The sequence below is a fragment of the Physeter macrocephalus genome, chromosome 13, assembly GCF_002837175.3.
Source record: "Physeter macrocephalus isolate SW-GA chromosome 13, ASM283717v5, whole genome shotgun sequence".
Taxonomy (NCBI): Eukaryota; Metazoa; Chordata; class Mammalia; order Artiodactyla; family Physeteridae; genus Physeter; species Physeter macrocephalus.
The window spans coordinates 88,173,613-88,183,924 of record NC_041226.1 but is presented as its reverse complement, the minus strand read 5'-3'; the positions used below and the strand labels follow the sequence as shown (position 1 = coordinate 88,183,924).

General features: G+C 46.8%; 1 protein-coding gene across 6 annotated transcripts in view; it reads right to left on the bottom strand.

The window, feature by feature from the left end:
- ZER1 (zyg-11 related cell cycle regulator) overlaps positions 1–5,069 on the bottom strand; it is a 31,051-nt gene extending 25,982 nt beyond the window's left edge. For 5 of the 6 annotated variants that reach the window (XM_024126515.3, XM_024126514.3, XM_024126512.3 and 2 more), the window contains exon 1: positions 4,947–5,069. The gene's annotated coding sequence lies outside the window, so the exon portion shown is untranslated. Of the gene's footprint in view, positions 1–1,489; positions 1,702–4,946 lie in introns of those variants that run through there. The other variant, XM_024126513.3, reaches the window with a different exon arrangement.
- Positions 5,070–10,312: the final 5,243 nt, after the last annotated feature.

The window sequence follows — 10,312 nt, the reverse complement described above, 5'->3', positions numbered from 1 at the left end:
ATCCCACATGCCGCGGAGCGGCTGGGCCCGTGAGCCATGGCCGCTGAGCCTGTGCGTCTGCAGCCTGTGCTCCGCAACGGGAGAGGCCACAACAGTGAGAGGCCCGCGTACCGCAAAAAAAACAAAAAAACCGTGAGGTAGAGATTGTTACCCCGTTTTCTTTTCTTTTTTTTTTTAAGCAGCTCCGCGGCATGTGGGATCTTCCCGGACCGGGGCACGAACGCGTGTCCCCTGCATCGGCAGGCGGACTCTCAACCATGCGCCACCAGGGAAGCCCCTACCCCGTTTTCTGACGAAGACACTGAGGCTTGTCTAAAATCACACAACTAGGGACTTCCCTGGTGGTGCAGTGGTTAGGAATCCGCCTGCCGATGCAGGGGACATGGGTTCGAGTCCCGGTCTGGGAAGATCCCACATGCCGTGGAGCAACTAAGCCCGTGCGCCACAACTGCTGAGCCTGTGCTCTAGAGCCCACGAGCCACAACTACTGAAGCCCGTGTGCCTAGAGCCCGTGCTCCGCAACAAGAGAAGCCACCGCAATAAGAAGCCTACACACCACAATGAAAAGTAGCCCTTACTCGCCGCAACTAGAGAAAGCCCACGCTCAGCAGTGAAGACCCAACACAGCCAAAAATAAATAAATAAATAAAATCACACAACTAACAAGAGTGGGACACAATCCAAACCTAAACCAAACCCATGCTTCTCACCAAACCGTCCAGTCTTCTGTCCATCCAATGTCGGGGGAAGAGAATGTGAGGTCCAGAGGAGGGAGCATGGGACCCCACCAGTGTCCTGACCCCCAGCCTCTCTGTTGGCTGGGGGAGCCAGAAGCTCTGAGCCTTGGAGCGGCACCCACCCTGTGAAATATTAACCCAGGAGCTGGGGGAAAAACCCAAACAAATATCCTATTTACAGAGGCTGGAAGCTTTCCAGGAGGGAGCGGATCACAGGCCAGATATTGGGGGTGGGAGGCTGATGTGAAGGGAGCCAGGGCAAGTGCCAGGGGCGCCCTGGGGGCAGGGGTGCAGTTGAGGATCGGAGGGCACCCCAGGGGGTCACGGACCTGCATAGACTAATCTGCAGGGTGGGTTACATTAGGAAGATATGCGGGGGGAATGCGCATCAGCCCTCACTGGTACCACGTGGAGGCAGAGGGCCTTGGGGATACCTGGGTTCCAGGCTGGCAGTCAAACAGTGATCACAGCCATACTGAGCACCGTATTCCAAGGACTCTGCTAAGTACTCGACATGCATTAACTCACTTAATGCTCCCAACAACTACACGAGGCAGGGATTATAATCGACAACTTACAGATAAGGCAGCTGAGACTCAGTGGTGACGTGACCGGCCACAGCCTATGTACATGTACAAGGGTCTATATGTACATATCAGTATGTATACATGTATTCATTAGTTTGAGACCCAGAATTTTGCGCTTTCCATGCATGTTTTCATTGAAGCCACAAATAACCTATAATGACATACTATTTTGTTTTCCAGATGAAGAAACTATGGTTCAGGCTTCCCTGGTGGCGCAGTGGTTGGGAGTCCGCCTGCCGATGCGGGGGACGCGGGTTCGTGCCCCGGTCCGGGAGGATCTCATATGCCGCGGAGCGGCTGGGCCCGTGAGCCATGGCCGCTGAGCCTGCGCGTCCGGAGCCTGTGCTCTGCGGTGGGAGGGGCCGCGGCGGGGTCGGGCCCGCGTACCGCAAAAAAAAAAAAAAAAAAAAGAAACTATGGTTCAAATATGTGCAATGATGTGCCCAAGTCCCCCAGTAAGTGGTGCCTGGCTCTCTCCACCATTATGCTATGGGCAGGAACTGTTTCTCCAAGCCTCCAGGTCTCCCTTCTGCGGCATGAGCCTTCGCCTGCTTACAACCTGGAGGGTCCTGGGCACTGAGCATAGATGATCGGGCATCACCTGTAACTATTCTACAGGCATATATCATTTTTTGACCACAGGACTAGAAACCTCCTGAGGACGAGACCTAGTGTGACCCATGGGGTCTCCATGACACAGTGAGTGCATGACTGGTTGGTTGCGGGTGAAGGAGCCTCAGCTCCATGAGGTCCCCAGGCAATATTTACCAGCCTCAATATTCATCAGGGTCCTTATCTGTCAATGGATTGCAAACCTACCACATGGAGTTGCTGAGCAGATGCCATGAAATAACAGCAGGAAGGTGGTAACCAGTAATTACGGAGTGATTTCCTAAGAATAATGCTTGGACAGACTCTTCTGCTCATTTCTGAAGCTGGAAAATCAGCTTCAGTGATTGAACTGGATATAGGATGTTGGTCTCAAAGTAAATGATCCAACAGGGGTCTCTGAACTTGCATTTCGGGGGTCAAGAACAGCCGAGGTACTGAAGCCCTCTGCCCAAAAATAAGTCGCAGAATCCTGGTGGTGCTAATGATAACAAGAACTGTTTTTCAGCTTTGTAGAGAGCTTTAGAATGCACTGAATTCTTTCATCCTCCCACTAACTAGCCTTCAGTTAGTGTAGAGATAGGAAAACTGAGGCGCAGACAGGGGATAGGACTTGCCCAAGTTCACACAGTGAACCATAGCAGAGCCGGGCTTGAACCCAGCTCCCCAGATGACTAGTCCGCACTTCTACCCACAACAACCGGCTCCAGCACCCTGGCTCTCAGCGTTGGTGTGCTCTGACTTTTCATTTTCAAATCCTCTGGCCCAGCTGCCCTGCTCAGCTTATGACCCAGGCCTGATGACACAGTCCAGGCTTGGGGGTTGAGGAGAGAGAGCAACCATTGTTCCACTCCCTATAAGGCAGGCTGCAAAACCTCAGCCTCTGCTGGGCACACCTAGGATCAACAGTCTCCAGCAAACCCGCCACACGCAACCCAACCACACAAATAGAGCCAACATATACTGCCCTTCCCAACCTGTCTCCATGTCATATTTATTTCAGTATCATCATTTAGCCTATATTACATGGCAGGATAGGGATTTGCTTGCTCTTAAAAAAAAAAAAGCCCCCATAACCTTCCACTGGGGTGAAAAAAGACAGGACCAAGCCACCATGACAGTGATGTGCAACTACTGTTCCCACTGAGGGGTGACAGCAAGTTTCCACTTTGTCTCCCCCACTGTTCTCCAAAATTCTACTAGTTCAGGGAGGCAGCCAACAGCTGGTGACATCATCAGCTGGTGTTAAAAAGAAGGCTTTGAGGTAGACATATGCAAATATTTCCTCACCATTGTCATTGCCATCGGCATACCTGCAATGCCCTGAGGATTTAACATGTGCTAAATAATGCACTAAGCGCTTCAGTGCATGACCTCTCATTTAGCCCAACAACCCTATTTTACAGATGAGGACGTTGAGGTGGGAAAAGGTGAGTTGAAAGTGAAACTGACTGCTGGCTACTGTAGCTCTGTGGGTGGTACTTGACTTGGCTGCTTGACTTGCCCAAGTTCTCACAACCAAAAAGCAAGTGGCATGACCAGATTTAACTACAGTGTTCTACGGCTGTCCTTTTAAAATTTATTCCATCAGTGGCCATTATAAAGGTGGAGAAAGGGTACTTACAATGCCAGGCCAGAGCACAATGTCCATTTGTCATCTAGAACAAATCCATATTTTCTCTGACCACCAGACACTTCAAATTAATACAGTTCTGAAAGGGTGCCCCATTAGACACCCTGTGACCCTGCATCACATGAACAGCCTCTGATATCCTCCCCACCAATATCTGGCCCCTACTCTTCTCTGACTTCCTTGTCAACCACTCTTCCTCTCCTTCACTCTGCTCCAGCCCTATTGTCCTCCTGCTGTTTTTAAAAATCATCAGATATACTACCTCAGGACCTTTGCGCTTGCTGCATGGCTTGCTCCCTCCCTCCCTTCAGGTCTTTGCTCAGATATCACCTTATTAGAGCCCTTCTCTGACCACCCTCTATAAAAAGGGCAACCCCACTCTCTGGCCCTTACCATGGCCCTTCCTGCTCTATTTTTCTCCACCCTACATATATTTTTCTCCACCTTACATATATTTCTGATTTGCTGAATGAACTAGTGAACTGAAACAGAGAGACCCCCTCACCACTGGCAACCACCTCCTGCCCTAAGTACACTCTCCTGTGACCCTTTTCAAAGCTGTCCTCAATGCTCATTCTAACCAGTTTGAACCCTGAAGAGAAACATTCTGTGGGAAAGATCATATGGGGTGATTTCTCCATGGAGGCATCAGGCGTTCCCCCTCTGATTTAAAAATCAAATGTGCTGACAGGCGCAAAGACTGGAAGTCTTGGACTCCTTGGGCCAAAAAGCAGCCAAGTCAAGTTCCAACCACAGAGCTATAGCAGCCAGCAGTCAGTTTCACTTTCAACTCACCTATCAGGCTCCGTTGGCCCTTAGGTTTGCTACCACCCCATCCCTTTGCCACCCTGTTGGATTTCCCCGCGCCTTGTCATCCCTGAGCTTTCAAGCACTGCTTTGGGGAAACTTAAGCTCATCCAACAGGTAGGAGGGGCAGAGGCTGCCTCTTTCAGCCCTGCATCTATCCCCCATTTTGTAGGGGCATGCGACAGGGAGTCATTTTCTTTCTGGAGGAAGGGTGCTCACTTTTAAAGGCATGTTTCTCAGACCTGGCAGCAGGGGTAGAGAAGGGAGTCCTCCCACCACTGGCCGAGATGGACCTTTGCAAATGGTTGCAGCGGCGATGGTGAGGCACCGGAGGCAAGAAGGTAAGGGGGGAGGACGCAGAGATATCCCTTGGCCCCGGGAGCGGACGGGATGCTTCCTCGGCGAGGAGGAGAGGAGGATGCGGCCCGGGAGATGCTGGGGAAGCAGGGGATCTAGTCAGGCTAGGGCCAGGGTCTGCGGAAGACGAGGGTCGGAGGGGCGGAGCTTGGGATCCCAGGGACAGGAGCCCGGGGCGGGATGGGGGTCGCGCCGGGGGGACTCCGTGGCCATTACCTTGCCCTTGGGGCGGCGGGCGGGGCTGAGGGACGCCGGGTGCTGGCTCCGGGGCCCGGCCCCTCCCCCGATCCGGCTCCTACGGCTCGCAGCCTGCAGCCGCCGCCGCCTCCGCTGTCAACAAACCCGGGGCGCGTCACTTCCGGGGCCGCCCCTTAGCAACAGCTAACGGGTTCCCCCGACGGGTCCCGCGGCGAACGAGGGCGGCGCCGGCCGAAGGTTCCGGAGCCCCGCGGCGGCTCCCCTCCCGGACACCGGCTGGGTCTGCGGGTGGAGGAGGGAGCGGTTGGTCCCCACCCCAGTCCTCAGCGCGCTTCTCACGGGCTCTCGCTGGGCTGGGGGGGCTAGGGAGGACCCGCTCGGTGACACCGGCTTCCGGGCCCGCTCTGGCTTGCGGTTTCCCGGAGTCCAGGGAATGGTTAAGGGCGGACTGACTCCACCTTCCTCGTCAGCACGGACATGCCTCCAGCGCCAGCCCCTACATCCAGCGCCCTATTGAACATCTATCCCTGGCTTATCCGCAGGTAGCTCGCACCCACGCGTCCAAAAGCGGTCACCATCTTCCCCTCCGAAACGCGCTGCTACTTCTCCAGCTAGTTAATGCGCCCTCCAGGCAACTCGGCTGTCACCTGGGAAATGGGGAGTCGGCCTTGGCTCCTGCGTTTTCCTCAGCTCCTCTTCCAGTCGCCAAGTCCTAAGGATCTCTCAAACCAGCCCCTCCCCTCCTCCGCCAGTAGTGCCCGACTCTGTCCACCATCATTTCTCCTCTGGATTTCTGCAACAGCCTAACAGAACTCCCTGCTCCCTCCCCTCATTCTCTCCACAGTTCGACAGTGAATTTTCCAAAACCAATAAATCTGATCAGAGCACCCCGCTGCTTATAACCCTTAAGGTAGACAAGGATGATCTGTCCCCCGTCTCTCTCCCCACCCTCTTCCCTTATTTGCCCCCCCCCCCACGCTTTCATTCTCCAATCCAGACAGTTTAAAGCATTTTTGGTTCTTTTAATGATCCTCTTCTCTTCCATAGGCTCAAATAATTTCTTCCCTACTAAACACTTTTCTTGCTCCCATCTATATCCAGCACACACTCCTCGTCCTTCTGGTCTCAGTTTAGATGCTATTTTCTTGAGGAACCCTTTCTTGACACGACCCTCCTCCCAATTCTAATAACTACTTTTGTGGATGTTTTCGTTCTGCACGGTATCTTTTAGTCTTTGACTATGTGTAAGCATGTTTGTACAATTTTGAATCCTTTAAAAAGTCTTTTGATTTTGAATTCTCAAAATAAGATGTGCTTGTTTAAATAAAAAATCTAAACAATACAGAAATATATGGTGGAAAAAAATGAAAAGTCCCATTCAAACCCTAACCCAATCCCAATTTCATTCCCTTCCCCAGAGGGGACCACTCTTTAACAGTTTGGTGAGTATCCCCTTAGTCCTTTAAGAATATGCATGCATATGTAAGAGCTAAAACTATAAAATTCTTAGGAGAAAATAAAGGCATAACTCTTTGTGATTTAGGGTTAGGCAATGGTTTCTTAGATATGACACCAAAAGCATAAGCACGAGAGAAAAAAATAGACAAACTGGATTTCATCAAAATGAAAAACTTGTGCTTCAAAGGGCACCATCAAGAAAGTGAAAACACAACTCACAGAATGGGAGGAGATATTTGCAAATCACATATCTGGTAAAGAACTAGTAATCCAGACTATATAAAGGATTTATGACTAAATAATAAAAAGACAAGTAACCTAATGTAAAATAGGCAAAAGAGCTGACTAGACATTTCTCCAAAGAAGATATGCAAATGGCCAAGAAACACACGAAAAGATACTCAACATCATTAGTCATCAGGGAAATGTAAATCAAAACCTCAAAGAGATAGAACTTCATATCCTAGGATGGATACGATCAAAGAGATAGACAATAACAAGTATTGGCCAGGATGTGGAGAAATGGGAACCCTCCTATGTTGCGGATGGGAACTTAAAATGGTACAGCAGCTTTGGAAATCAGTTTGGCAGTTCTTCCAAAAAGTTAAACATAGAGTTATCATATAACCTTGCAATTCCACTTCTAATTATATACCCAAGAGAAAATTTTCACAACACCATTATTCCTAATAGACAAGAAGTGGAAATAACCCAAATGTCCTTCAACTGGTGAATGAATATGATATGGAATAATATAGTCATACGATGGAATATTATTTGGTGAGAAAAAGGAATGAAGTAGTGATACATGCTACAATATGTGTGGAACTTGAAAACATGGTAAATGAAAGATACCAGTCACAAAAGATGATACATTTATGATTATAGTCCTATGTCCAGAATACACAAATCTATAGTGACAGAAAATAGATTAGTGGTTGCCTAGGGCTGAGGGGGTGGGGGAAAAAGGAATTACTGCTAATGGGTACAGAGTTTCTTTTTGGGGTGATGAAAATGATCTAAAATTAGACGGTGATGATCATTGCATGGTTGATGGATGATAGTTGTATATGTACAGCTCTGTGGATATACTGAGAAATGGTGAATTGTTCACTTTAAATGTATGCTCTAAATGTATTGTATGTGCGGGGCTTGCCTGGTGGCGCAGTGGTTAAGAATCTGCCTGCCAATGCAGGGGACACAGGTTTGAGCCCTGGTCCGGGAAGATCGCACATTCTGTGGAGCACCTAAGCCCGTGCGCCACAACTACTGAGACTGCAAGCCACAACTACTGAGCCCGCATGCCTAGAGCCCGTGCTCCCCAACAAGAGAAGCCACTGCAATGAGAAGCCCACGCATCACAACAAAGAGTAGCCCCGCTCGGCACAACTAGAGAAAGCCAGCATGCAGCAATGAAGACCAAAAAAAAAAAAAAAAAAAAAAAAAAGAAAAAAGGTATGTGAATTATACCCCACTAAAGGTGTTAAAAATGCATTTATAAACGTGTATATGTAAACTCATAATGTAGGATGGATTTAACAACATAAATAGGATCATACTATACAAATTGTTCTGTGACATATTTTTATCACTTTTTATGTCAGATCATATAATCCTGTTTAATTCTTTAGAATGGTTGCATTGTATTCCAGTAATTGCACAATCTTCTTATTGGTGGAATTTGGTTGACAAATTTAGGCAGAAGACCTAAATAGACATTTCTCCAAAGAAGACATACATATGGCCAAGAAGCATATGAAAAGCTGCTCAACATCACTAATTATTAAAGAAATGCAAATCAAAACTACAATGAGGTGTCACCTCACACCAGTTAGAATGTGCATCATCAGAAAATCTACAAGCAACAAATGCTGGAGAGGGTGTGGAGAAAAGGGAACCGTCCTGCACTGTTGGTGGGAATGTAAATTGATACAGCCACTATGGAGAACAGTATGGAGGTTCCCTAAAAAACTAAAAATAGAACTACCATATGACCCAGCAATCCTACTACTGGGCATATACCCAGAGAAAACCATAATTCAAAAAGACACATGCACCCCAGTGTTCATTGCAGCACTATTCATATATTAACGCATATGTGTGGAACCTAGAAAATGGTACAGATGAACCGGTTTGAAGAGCAGAAATTGAGACACAGATGTAGAGAAAAAATGTATGGACACCAAGGGGGGAAAGTGGCGGGGGAGTGGGGGTGGGGGCGGGATGAATTGGGCAATTGGGATTGGCATGTATACACTGATGTGTATAAAATGGATGACTAATAAGAAAAAATAAATAAAAGATAAACATTTAAAAAAGAATATGAAAAAGAATGTATATGTATTTATATATATATGTGTAACTGAATCACTTTGCTGTACACCAGAAATTAACACAACATTGTAAATCAACTACACTTCAATAAAATAAATTTTTTAAAAATTAAAAAAATATCTCTCATAAATTCTACCAGACACTTAAGGGGTAAATATACCAAATAATACCAGTTATACACAACTTCCATAAAATTGAAGGGGAGGGAAGACATTCCTACTCATTTTATGAGGCCATCATTACCCTGATACCAAAGATAGACAAAGACATGACAAGAATATAAAACTATAGACCAATATCCCTTGTGAATATAGATGCAAAAATTTTAACAGAATTTTCAACAGAATAAATACAGAATAAACTGAATTCGTTTTTGTTTTGTTTTTTTTTATAAATTTGTGGTGCGCAGGCTTCTCATTGCGGTGGCTTCTCTTTATTGCAGAGCACGGGCTCTAGGCGCGCGGGCTTCAGTAGTTGTGGCACGCGGGCTCTAGAGCGCAGGCTCAGCAGTTGTGGCGCACAGGCTTAGTTGCTCCGCGGCAGGGAAGTCCTCAAGCTAATGACTGAGTTTAGCAAGATTTCTGGATACGAGATCAAGAAAAGCAATTAAAAATAAATAATAGGGATTTCCCTGGTAGTCCACTGGTAGAGAATCTGCCTTCCACTGCAGGGGATGTGGGTTTGATCCCTAGTCGGGGAACTAAGATCCCACATGCTGCGGGGTAACCAAGCCCACCAGCCGCAAATACTGAGCTCGCGCACCTCAACAAGAGAGGCCGCGTGCCGCAAACTACAGAGCCCATGCACCCTGGAACCCATGTGCCACAACTAAAGAGAGAAAACCCACATGCCACAACTAGAGAGAAGCCCGCACGCCACAACGCAGAGCCCGCGCCACAATGAAAGATCCTGCATGCCGCAACTAAGACCCGATGCACCCCCAAAAATAAAGAAAATAAATAAATTAATGAATTAAATATTTTAAACTAAATAAATAATAATGTATTATTAGAAATTAATTTTATCATTATAAGTAATAACAAAAACAAATAAAAAGCAATTTTATTTCTGTATTCCAGTAATAAATAGTTAGAAATTGAAATTTTTAAAAATACTGTTTACGATAGCATCAAAAAATGTGCATTACTTAGGAATAGATATGACCAATTATGTGTAAGACCTGTACACTGAAAACTACAAATCACAGCTAAGAGAAATTAAAGACCTAAATAAATGGAGCCATATATTATGTTCGTGGGTCAGATGATTCAATAATGTTAGGATATCAATTCTTTCCAAATTGATTTGTAGTTTCAAAGCAGTCCCAACCAAAATCCCAGCAAATTTTGTTTCCTAGAAATTGACAAGCTGATTCTGAAGTTCATATACAATGCAAATTATCAAGAGCAAAAGCCAAAATAACCATCAAAAGAGTTGATGGACTTACACTATTTAACTTTAAGACATTATAGAGCTAAAGAGTTATAGAGCTACAGTATGGAGCTTCAAGGCTTACAGAGCTACTTAAGTAGTGTTGTGAGGCCAAAAGAATAGACAAGGAGATCCGTGTGATGCAACAGAGAGTCCAGAAA